The following is an 11,880-nucleotide window of genomic DNA, read 5'->3' as shown; positions in this document are numbered from 1 at the left end:
GTAAAACAAATAACTCAGTCAAATAGCCACCCCTTACGGGATTATGGCGTCTGGCAATAGATAGATAGAAATATATGGAATTCTTTACATACTTCATCCAGTTTGCCTTTTTCTTAAATAGTGTATTTTTGCTTTCTTTAAATAAAAAATATGGAGTTCTTTACATATTTCATCCAATTTGCCTTTTTCTTAGATTCATATACTGTATGTCTATGTCCATATATATATATATATATATATATATATATATATATATATATATATATATATATATATATATATAATGGAGATCAGTGTTGCCTATTTAGGGTAAAACATAGGAATTTAGGGTAAAACTGACTTGACTCTAGGGTAAGATGAGGGGAGCTTATGGAAGCCCTGCTCAGTCAGAACCACCTGGGGCCTGTCAGTGTCGCTATGAGAACTGGAGGGTGTAGGTGCGTGTCGCTTATACCCGTGGTGCCCACCAGTCTGCGGCCACAACACCCCCCCCCCCTGCCCCCATCCTCAGTCAGACTCAGTAGTTCCAATGACTGGTTAAAGTTACTCCACAGTGAGTGTAGACTGATTGAAATGCTCATTGTTGGAAGGGTATACAGAGCACATATACATTTTTTCTTTTAAGGACACCAATACAGTAAAAAAAAACGTACATCAGTTTCTTCCAGTACTGGTAGTGATCTTCCCTCTCATTTTTGGTCCGCATTCGGTCATGTTTATCTGCATTGTTCAAAACGTTTATTATTACCTGCTACATTTTTTTGTGTCGTTAAAGAATGATGCACATACCTGTACAATGGTTTCTGCAGCCAGTGTTTTGAATTCCTTGGGTCGTGTTTATAGTTCTGTCCTAAGGTTAGATTGGCTGACTCCGTCATGTTGATTGATTGAATTATTTATAGTTCTAAAAGGTACACAGTGCTTATACGACAAAAGAAATGTTTTTTTTTTTTTTTTCTCACCACACTGTATTTCTTACTGTAACTTAATGAAAGATAATGTACACTTGTATCAACTGAATATTTGTGCAGTACTTCAAGGTTAATTATGGCTGAATGCCACCCTAGAGAAATCTCGAGCTACGATTGTCATTTCCAGCCTACATGTTTTGTTTCTTTTCGAAAATTATGCACAATATGATTGGTCGCTATTGACTTTACAAAGGAATAATGGTGTTTATTTTCTTATGGTCATCTTTTCAAACCTAATGCAGAAAACGAAACTCAGAAAACGGAGTAATTTAAATAAGGGCTCGCTAGCGCAATTCACACATACAAAACATATGAACACGCACCCACGCACGCGCCCACATCCGCGCGCACATGCGTACGCGCACGCACGCGCACACAAACATACACAGCCATAACCACAACATATACTTACCAAACTAACACAATATACAAAACAAAGCACTTACCTAGCTCAATAAACAAAATTAAAGCAGTTATCTAACAAATATTATAAACAAAACAAAGCATGGTGGCCAGCCCACCAACTGTCTACTCCCTCTTCCTTCCTCTTTCTTACTATCCCTTCCCCTATTCTCTCTTCTTTCCCCACCTTCCTTATAAAAAAAAAAAAAAAAAAAATCCACCTACACACACCACAAAGCCAGTCAGGAGACAGGACGTGTGTGCTGGGCATTCCCCAGGTCCTGTCCTCCCCACTTACTCTTTTTTAATCAGCCCATACACCACTGACCGGGCTAATGTATGGCCCGGCCTGCACTATATGTGCAGGGAATCTTTTAACGAACGAACGAAGCTCCGCCTCAGTCTTCACCGAACGATCTGTGAGGTAAAACGTACGAGAAATTTTTCTCTATTCTTTCGCTTGTAATTTGTTTTATACATTGACTTTATTATTTGTAAAACAAATTACTAAATTACTTTTCACACTGAATTCATGATGTCATTGTACAGTGTGCCTCTGACTTGGACAAATTTGACGGGGAAACCCAAACTCAGTGTTAACATCAAGATTCAAAATGTGTGCGTACCTTTCATAGTAGACACAGGGGCTGAGGTTAATCTGATCACAGTTAAGGCTATTCACCACTATGGCTTAGTGGACGCCTTTAATCCCTTGGACAAAAAGTTTGGCGAAATTCCATGCAAGAAAAATGTGGAAGTTGTGTTGGAATCGGTGAGCGGGCCAGTGAAAGTTGTTATGGATCTGATGGCAGATGGGCGGGTTGATGCGCCCTATGCAGTTTTAGGAATGAGTTTTTTAAAGTCGTGCAGTTGTAGTTTAAACACCTGTGAGTCTTGCCCAGTGATGACATTCAGGGTGCCGGAGGTGAAACCCGAATTCAGTATCCGTCGCTTTAGAAAAACAGTCAGAATTAATGATAAAGTGTTTCGAGATGTGAAGATCGATACTGGTGCCTACTTCAATTTACTACCAATAAATGAGGCCAGGAGACTTGGCCTGAAGGTAGATGTTGTAGAGCCGCCCATACCGCGGTATTTCCCCTTCAGCCAAGAGTTGTATCAAGTGGTTTCCTGCGTTAGGAATGTTCCTGTCCAAGTTGAGGGTAAGACCCTCAATGTAGACTTTCATTTGTTTCCTGGTGAATATATTTTGTTGGGTGTAAGTGGTATTAAGGATCAGACATTTTCTTTTACCCCGGGTCTTGCTTTCAGAGCCAGGTGTCACTGGATCAGATGGAAATCCAGCTTTTCTGGATCGGGGTGAATCCCAAACTTTTGATGATGACAGATCATGACATTTTTCTTCTCTTAGTTACTACTTACAGTTTTTAACTCACTTGTGACAACTCCTTGAAGTTTGCTTGCTATTTGTGGTGTTAGCCTCACTGCTGACACCTTCCTGATGTTGACTATTTTGTATTCACTGACTGCTTGTGGTTTTTAGTGGAAAATGGATCACCTCCATAGGAGGATATGCTTAACCCGCCACATATTTCCCCCTACTTGCACATTTGTCTTCTGTATCTGGCATCATGGTTTTTGCGAGGTCATGTCACTCCATGGCGTATCTGGCACCTTGTTTTTGGTGGGAGTCATGGCTCTCCTAATGTTTCACGGGCACCATTTTTGAGGGGTCATCTCTCCTTGTGTATTTTTCACCCACCCCACTTTTTCTGGGGGGAGAGGGTGGGGTTCGCCTGTGTCTTCGTTGTCACTGGAGCAATTTTGTTAGTGTTTTCTGTTTGTGTGTGACTCCATAAACTCTCGTCAAGAAATGGGATTAAAAGGTTCCAGTTGGAAACATTATCTGAATCATTAGTTTCACCCCATACTTTTTTTCATGAATTTTTTTTTTATGTGATATGATTCTTATGTTCTCATCCTGAATTCACCTGGTTAATGACCCCATATCAGTCAGCCAGGCTATAATGAGGATGGGTTCAAAAGTAAAGGGTACCACAAATCCACAGGTATGGCGGTCCACAGCAAACTAGGCTGTGTTGTGGACTGAGTTGTATACCCCTAGTACAACATAACATTAAATTGTACTCACAGATGCTCAGAAGCTATTGACAAGCGAACTTCTGGAAGAGGATTTCAACCTGTGTGTCCAGCTCATTTAAGTTTTCGATTTACAGGTTGAGATCTGTTTTAATGGTGAAGTTTGGATTGACGTATTTAATGGAATCTTTAGACTGTAGTTACCCATATGTATCTGTGCCTGTCTCTCCATTGTTTGTTAAGTTTCTTTTTAAAATCATATCCATACAGTATTTGACTGCACTGTGTGTGATGAGAGGTCATTCAATTTGCTCACTATTCGACTGCAGAGACAGTACTTCCCTATATCGAATTTTGTCATTTCCTTAAAACTAATAATTCCTAAGATGATTGCACAGTGGTGTCATGGTGATATCTTGGAAGTATATTGCAGTGAACAAGGAAACCAGAGCTCCATCACCACCACCTCCCTCTTTCACGAGCAATATTATGTATATGATTGTTTTTGTCATATTTATCAAGAAAATTACTGCTGATACATACATACATACATATATATATATATATATATATATATATATATATATATATCTATACAACTATATATATATATATATATATATATATATATATATGTATGTATATATATACAGTATACACACGGAAGAATCTCAGGTTAATCAGATTGGTCAAGTTTTGAAAGTAGAAAAAAAAAAAATGATTAAAGCATTCTCCTGCTATAGCACTTAAAACTGCTTGGCAGTGATGGAAGGGCTGAAGAGGAATCCACGGTAGTTTTGCAGAACCTTCACAGGCTCTGGCTTACATACTATATCTCCCGTCAAAAAAGGTACCACAACCATTGTTATACATTTTAACAATTGAATATGAAGTGCTTAACAAAATTCAGTCTTCCTCTAAGCCACATCATGCATACATAAGAGAGAAGAACGCAGTTGCACTAACAGTTGGTCCCCAGAAGTTGGACAGCGGTGACTTAATAGGGAGACTCTACCCATGGAAGATCACTGTTGATTATTTTTCAGTGTATATCAAGGTATGTTATACCACAGGACATCACCTTTCAGGATTTATTTCAGTTTTTGTTTCATTATTCTGAGTAAAAAGCCTTTGTTGGCAGTTGATGTCGATAAGAGATCCGCTCTGCTGGCTGTAAACATTAATACCGTATGTACTGTACCTGATGGAGTCAACACTGAGCTACCGTATAGTTTTGCCCTAGCATGGTTATTTCCCTCTTCCATGTTTGTCAGATACTGAAGAGAGAAGCATCACCAGTGCTGTACTCTTCTCTGAAAACCAGTTTTGATTTAGGCAGGGTAGAACTGTTCATGATTGGCTGTTTGCTCGTGGACAATGATGTAACTTTTTGGCAACTGTCTGGATGTGTTGTTGATGTGATACTATTTGATTTTAGCACTGCATGACTGTCAACCATTCTGGACGTATGAAACTAAGTTCATTGGGTACCAGTGGTCCTCAAAAAAAAAAAAAAAAGAATCTTCAAAGACTTGGCTACAAATTTTCTCCATGTAGGTAAGTCTGTATAAAGTACAAGGTGATACGAAATGTGTAAAATTATGTTTTTTCTAACAGTGTAATGATTGCTTTGTACGTCATATCACAAACCCATAGTAAAAGCTGCATGCATGAAATTACCTGTCTCTCTAGTATGAAGTACATTGAGTCTGTTCGTACGGATCACTGATTAAATGAAACTCGTAATGCATTAAAACATTTTATATAATACAGACTTACAAACAAGAGGGTAGAGGCCTCCACCATTTGCTGGCTCAGGGCCTCTGCAGCGCTAAATGCTGCCCTGCTATCTGATGTTCTCTGTCAAAGGCAGCCGAGGTACTTGACATCTACGCATTTTCCTGTCCACTGCATTAATGACATCAGCCAGGTAAATAAACAGATTAACAAGACAGATCCTCTTGCTCCTGAAATCATGTAATGATATATACAGGTATCGTTTCTAATTATGGGTGCTGCATCACTTTCTAGTGTCTCCATCACCCTAACTGCTATGCTTGTCAATGATGCAGGTCTGTAGTTGACTTGGATATTTATATTGCCTTTCGTAAAAAGAGAATAACATTTGCCACTGATCAGTGGTTTCCATTTAGAATATGCATCATTTACAAGAACTCTCTGCATTCTGCATGTCAAATATTATGTAATCAGCTGAAAAAGCTACTATTCTAAAGCTTTCTATCTTCAATGGAAGGTTATGTGGAAAATTGTCCAAGGCCTTCATAAAGTCAAAACATATCACATCAATGTCTCCACCACTCTTAGTAACTGCAGAGCTGTAGGTCTGTGTGATACGAAGCCTTGCTGTTCATTATTGATGAATATGTTTGACCTGGAAAATGATTTATTATTGCCTCGGTTTTCACACGAAAGTTTGCAATCAATGCTCGTTCCAATGACTGGTTAAAGTTACTTCACAGTGAGTGTAGACTGATTGAAATGCTCATTGTTGGAAGGGTATACAGAGCACATATACATTTTTTCTTTTAAGGACACCAATACAGTAAAAAAAAAACGTACATCAGTTTCTTCCAGTACTGGTAGTGATCTTCCCTCTCTTTTTGGGTCCGCATTCGGTCATGTTTATCTGCATTGTTCAAAACGTTTATTATTACCTGCTACATTTTTTTGTGTCGTTAAAGAATGATGCACATACCTGTACAATGGTTTCTGCAGCCAGTGTTTTGAATTCCTTGGGTCGTGTTTATAGTTCTGTCCTAAGGTTAGATTGGCTGACTCCGTCATGTTGATTGATTGAATTATTTATAGTTCTAAAAGGTACACAGTGCTTATACGACAAAAGAAATGTTTTTTTTTTTTTTCTCACCACACTGTATTTCTTACTGTAACTTAATGAAAGATAATGTACACTTGTATCAACTGAATATTTGTGCAGTACTTCAAGGTTAATTATGGCTGAATGCCACCCTAGAGAAATCTCGAGCTACGATTGTCATTTCCAGCCTACATGTTTTGTTTCTTTTCGAAAATTATGCACAATATGATTGGTCGCTATTGACTTTACAAAGGAATAATGGTGTTTAATTTCTTATGGTCATCTTTTCAAACCTAATGCAGAAAACGAAACTCAGAAAACGGAGTAATTTAAATAAGGGCCAACAGTTCAGTACCACCTGGGGCCCATCAGTGTCGCTATGAAGAAGGGAGGGTGTAGACGTGTGTTGGTTTTACCCGTGGCGCCTGGCTGTCTACCCTTGGGTCTAGACACTCGGTTGCCTGTCTAGGGCGGGAGGGGATGGCTGCATGCGGCTCCTGGGGTTGCAGATGGCAGCCTCCTACTGTGCTAAGCAGTACAGGCTTGCCAACACCTATAACGATTTATTCTGTATATTAAACCTCAATAACCTCTTGTTTGTTACTGATGCAAACTACGAGTATGTCGACGTCAGAGCGACACAAATGACATCACCAGACTGTCAAGGTGCAATAGACAAAATAAATCGCTAAGGAAGAGGTGTTTTGGCGTTGTAGTAGCCTACATATTCCTTGGTCATGTATTCTGCCTGTTACATATTTACATTGACTTTTAGGCTGCCTGTTTCGTTGACATGGTTTGCCACAGCGACAGACATTACAATACTGAGCTGTGCTGAGAGAGAGAGAGAGAGAGACGAAATTCAGGATGGCTCAGACGTGTTCCTCCTCCTCCTCTCTCTCTCTCTCTGCTATACAGAGAAGTGCTGATAAAATCATAAGTGTATATGAGTACCGATGTGTGTTTGAGTACTGGTGTGCATCTGTATGTTATGTGAACCTGTGTACATTTATAGGAAAGTGTGTGTGTGTGTGTGTGTGTGTGTGTGTGTGTTTCTATATGTACTAAATGTGTGTATATCACTATGTGTGTGTGTGTGTGTGTGTGTGTGTGTGTGTGTGTGTGTGTTCTTACCTAATTGTATCTTTAGAGGAATGAGTCCAGCTCGTACTGTCCCGTGTCTTAAATCATTTTCATCATACAACTCATCTATGAATACAGTAGTTTTGGCACACACTATTTCATTCGGTAGTGCATTCCATTGATCAATTGCTCTGTTTGGGAAACTGAATTTCCTTACGTCTTTATCGCCTCTCTTCTTATGCAGTTTTTTGCAGTGTCCTCTTGCTGATGCTTCTCCATATGTTAAGTAATCATTTATGTCTATTTTCTCCTTTCCTGATATGCACTTATATAGCATAATCATGTCACCTCTTTTCCTTCTCTCCTGTAGTGTTGGTAGATTCAGTTTATTTAGTCTTTCTTCGTAGCTTAGGTCCCTTAAGCTTGGTATCCATCTTGTAGCTGCCCTTTGAACTTTTTCAATCTTGTCTATGTGTTTTTTGAGATGAGGACTCCAGACTACTGATGCATACTCCAGGGTTGGTCTAATGAATGATGTTATTATCCTTCTTAGCACGTCTTCATTTATATATGTGCACGCTATTCTCATATTGGCAAGCAGTGTATACATGTTCATACATGTTCCGCGCGCGCGCGTGCGTGTGTGTGTGTGTGTGTGTGTGTGTGTGTGTGTGTGTGTGTGTGTGAAAGAGTTTGTATGCATTTGATTTTATATATATATATATATATATATATATATATATATATATATATATATATATGTATGTATGTATATGCTTGACCATATGTTTTATTGAAATTCCCGTCAGACACCTCTCTTTCAGTTGTTGACAGACATACTGTACAGTATACACACACACACACACACACACACACACACACACACACACAGTATAATCTTTTCTATGTCAGGCGATTTTCATTTTTATTGTAAGAGTGAATTTCTAGCATTTTATCTATCTATCTGTCTACCTCTCTTTTGCCAGACGCCTTAATCCCGTAAGGGGTGGCCACAAACATATCGCTTCCATGTCGCCCTGTCCCCCGACGTTTCGCTGCCCTGCTCCCAGCTCACACCCCCCTCTCTCATATACCTCTCCACTCATCCCTCCATCCCATCCTTGGCCTCCCCCTCTCTCATATACCTCTCCACTCCATCCCTCCATCCCATCCTTGGCCTCCCCCTCTCTCATATACCTCTCCACTCCATCCCTCCATCCCATCCTCGGCCTCCCCCTCTCTCATATACCTCTCCACTCCATCCCTCCATCTCATCCTTGGCCTCCCCCTCTCTCATATACCTCTCCACTCATCCCTCCATCCCATCCTTGGCCTCCCCCTCTCTCATATACCTCTCCACTCCATCCCTCCATCCCATCCTTGGCCTCCCCCTCTCTCATATACCTCTCCACTCCATCCCTCCACCCCATCCTCGGCCTCCCCCTCTCTCATATACCTCTCCACTCCATCCCTCCATCTCATCCTTGGCCTCCCCCTCTCTCATATACCTCTCCACTCCATCCCTCCATCTCATCCTTGGCCTCCCCCTCTCTCATATACCTCTCCACTACATCCCTCCATCTCATCCTTGACCTCCCCCTCTCTCATATACCTCTCCACTCCATCCCTCCATCTCATCCTTGGCCTCCCCCTCTCTCATATACCTCTCCACTCCATCCCTCCATCTCATCCTCGGCCTCCCCCTCTCTCATATACCTCTCCACTCCATCCCTCCATCTCATCCTCGGCCTCCCCCTCTCTCATATACCTCTCCACTCCATCCCTCCATCTCATCCTCGGCCTCCCCCTCTCTCATATACCTCTCCACTCCATCCCTCCAACTCATCCTCGGCCTGCCCCTCTCTCATATACCTCTCCACTCCATCCCTCCATCTCATCCTCGGCCTCCCCCTCTCTCATATACCTCTCCACTCCATCCCTCCATCTCATCCTCGGCCTCCACCTCTCTCATATACCTCTCCACTCCATCCCTCCATCTCATCCTAGGCCTCCCCCTCTCTCATATACCTCTCCACTCCATCCCTCCATCTCATCCTCGGCCTCCCCCTCTCTCATATACCTCTCCACTCCATCCCTCCAACTCATCCTCGGCCTCCCCCTCTCTCATATACCTCTCCACTCCATCCCTCCAACTCATCCTCGGCCTGCCCCTCTCTCATATACCTCTCCACTCCATCCCTCCATCTCATCCTCGGCCTCCCCCTCTCTCATATACCTCTCCACTCCATCCCTCCATCTCATCCTCGGCCTCCCCCTCTCTCATATACCTCTCCACTCCATCCCTCCATCTCATCCTTGGCCTTCCCCTCTCTCATATACCTCTCCACTCCATCCCTCCATCTCATCCTCGGCCTCCCCCTCTCTCATATACCTCTCCACTCCATCCCTCCATCTCATCCTTGGCCTGCCCCTCTCTCATATACCTCTCCACTCCATCCCTCCATCTCATCCTCGGCCTCCCCCTCTCTCATATACCTCTCCACTCCATCCCTCCATCTCATCCTCGGCCTGCCCCTGCAAGACCATCTTTGTCTAAATAAAACCATTGGGCGCTAATCAGCCTGAAATACATGACCGGGCTGAAGGGGTACATTGAGTTGGCTTCTTGTGTAGGTATTGTAGTTGTTGACAGAACCCCGGCACCTTGACTGTGCAGACTGGAGGCGTCAGGGTGGTGGGGGTAGGTGAGGCTGGGGGGTGTGAGGCAGAGAAGGGTTAAGGAGAGGCAGGGTTGTTGGTGTAGCAGGTAGGCATGGGGGTGTGAGGCAGAGAAGGATTAAGGAGAGGCAGGGGTGTTGCTGGTGGCAGGTAGGCAGGGGTGTTGGTGGTGGCAGGTAGGCAGGGGTGTGTGAGGCAGAGAAGGGTTAAGGAGAGGCAGGGGTGTTGGTGTAGCAGGTAGGCAGGGGTGTGTGAGGCAGAGAAGGGCTAAGGAGAGGCAGGGGTGTTGGTGTAGCAGGTAGGCAGGGGTGTGTGAGGCAGAGAAGGGTTAAGGAGAGGCAGGGGTGTTGGTGCAGCAGGTAGGCAGGGGTGTGTGAGGCAGAGAAGGGTTAAGGAGAGGCAGGGGTGTTGGTGTAGCAGGTAGGCAGGTGTGTGTGAGGCAGAGAAGGGTTAAGGAGAGGCACGGATGTTGGTGTAGCAGGTAGGCAGGGGGGTGTGAGGCAGAGAAGGGTTAAGGAGAGGCACGGATGTTGGTGTAACAGGTAGGCATGGGAGTGTGAGGCAGAGAAGGGTTAAGGAGAGGCAGGGGTGTTGGTGGTGGCAGGTAGGCAGGGGTGTGTGAGGCAGAGAAGGGTTAAGGAGAGGCAGGGGTGTTGGTGCAGCAGGTAGGCAGGGGGATGTGAGGCAGAGAAGGGCTAAGGAGAGGCAGGGGTGTTGGTGGTGGCAGGTAGGCAGGGGTGTTGGTGGTAGCAGGCAGGCAGGGCAGGCTTGGGGAAAGGTAGGGTGGCATGAGTGGAGGGGAAAAGGTGCAGGCGGCAGGGGTGGCAGTACTCAGTGTGTTGGAGGTAAACAAGAGGCAGGGCTGGGTTTGATGTCAGGTGGGGTTGGGTAAGAAGTGTGTCATTTATAGCAACACAATGGCCATCAACGCGTTATAATGACAGTCATAACCAAATCGTACTTACATTTGCATGCTAAATTCCACTGACATCGTTTGGTGTGCAAATAAATGGTCTCTATCTATCTATCTATAGCCCGATGCCCTAATCCCGCAAAGGGTGGCCACAGACAAAACACCTCCAAGTCGCTCTACCACCCACAATTTGACTACCCTCTCCCCAATTCACTCCCCTCTCCCTCAAATACCTCTCAACTCCATCCCTCCACCTCATCCAGCCACTTTACGTAGGGCTTAGGCTGTCAACAGTTATTTCATCGCTAATAATATTACCTTTATTAAATAGTATATCATCAAATAAGGCCGATATCACAACATTTTCTCACACTGGACGGCAAAACGATAGTGACCGTATTTTCTGTTGTATACATCACAAACATTGTATATTAATGCAGTATTAATGTACAGTTAGATGTTTACCACTAATTCGTACAGATTTATCCCTGAGGCACGAGTGAAAGATGTTATACAGTACGTACATTTGCGGTGATTGGCTGCTGGGCCTGACGCCGGAAAGAGATGACATCTGATTGGCTGTGTGACGTCACTACACTACCCACAATGCAACAGCCGACCAGGAGGGCAGGCGCAGGCAAGGAAGTTACCGGTGTTGTATTTTGTTGGTGTATTTTTGTCAATGTACCAACTTGTGGTGCACTTACACAAGACTATGGGCCACATCAGCGGTGTGAGACAACAGCGAGCTGCCAGAACGAGGCAGCGTGTGTCTAGCAGCACAAATGAACGGGTAAGGCGTGTGAAAATAGCAAGCCTGTGCTGGTGTCAATATGGCAGGTGAGACAGTGTGAGGCGTGAGGTGTGGCTGCGTGAACCTGACGCAGTGCCATTGTTTTGGTCAATACCAGCAATATAGTTCAGGCACCTTACAT

The sequence above is a fragment of the Coenobita brevimanus genome, chromosome 90 (assembly GCF_032717465.1).
Source record: "Coenobita brevimanus isolate Jiangsu-jjx chromosome 90, ASM3271746v2, whole genome shotgun sequence".
Lineage (NCBI taxonomy): Eukaryota > Metazoa > Arthropoda > Malacostraca > Decapoda > Coenobitidae > Coenobita > Coenobita brevimanus.
The sequence above is the reverse complement of the archived record's forward strand: the minus strand, read 5'-3'. Positions refer to the sequence as shown.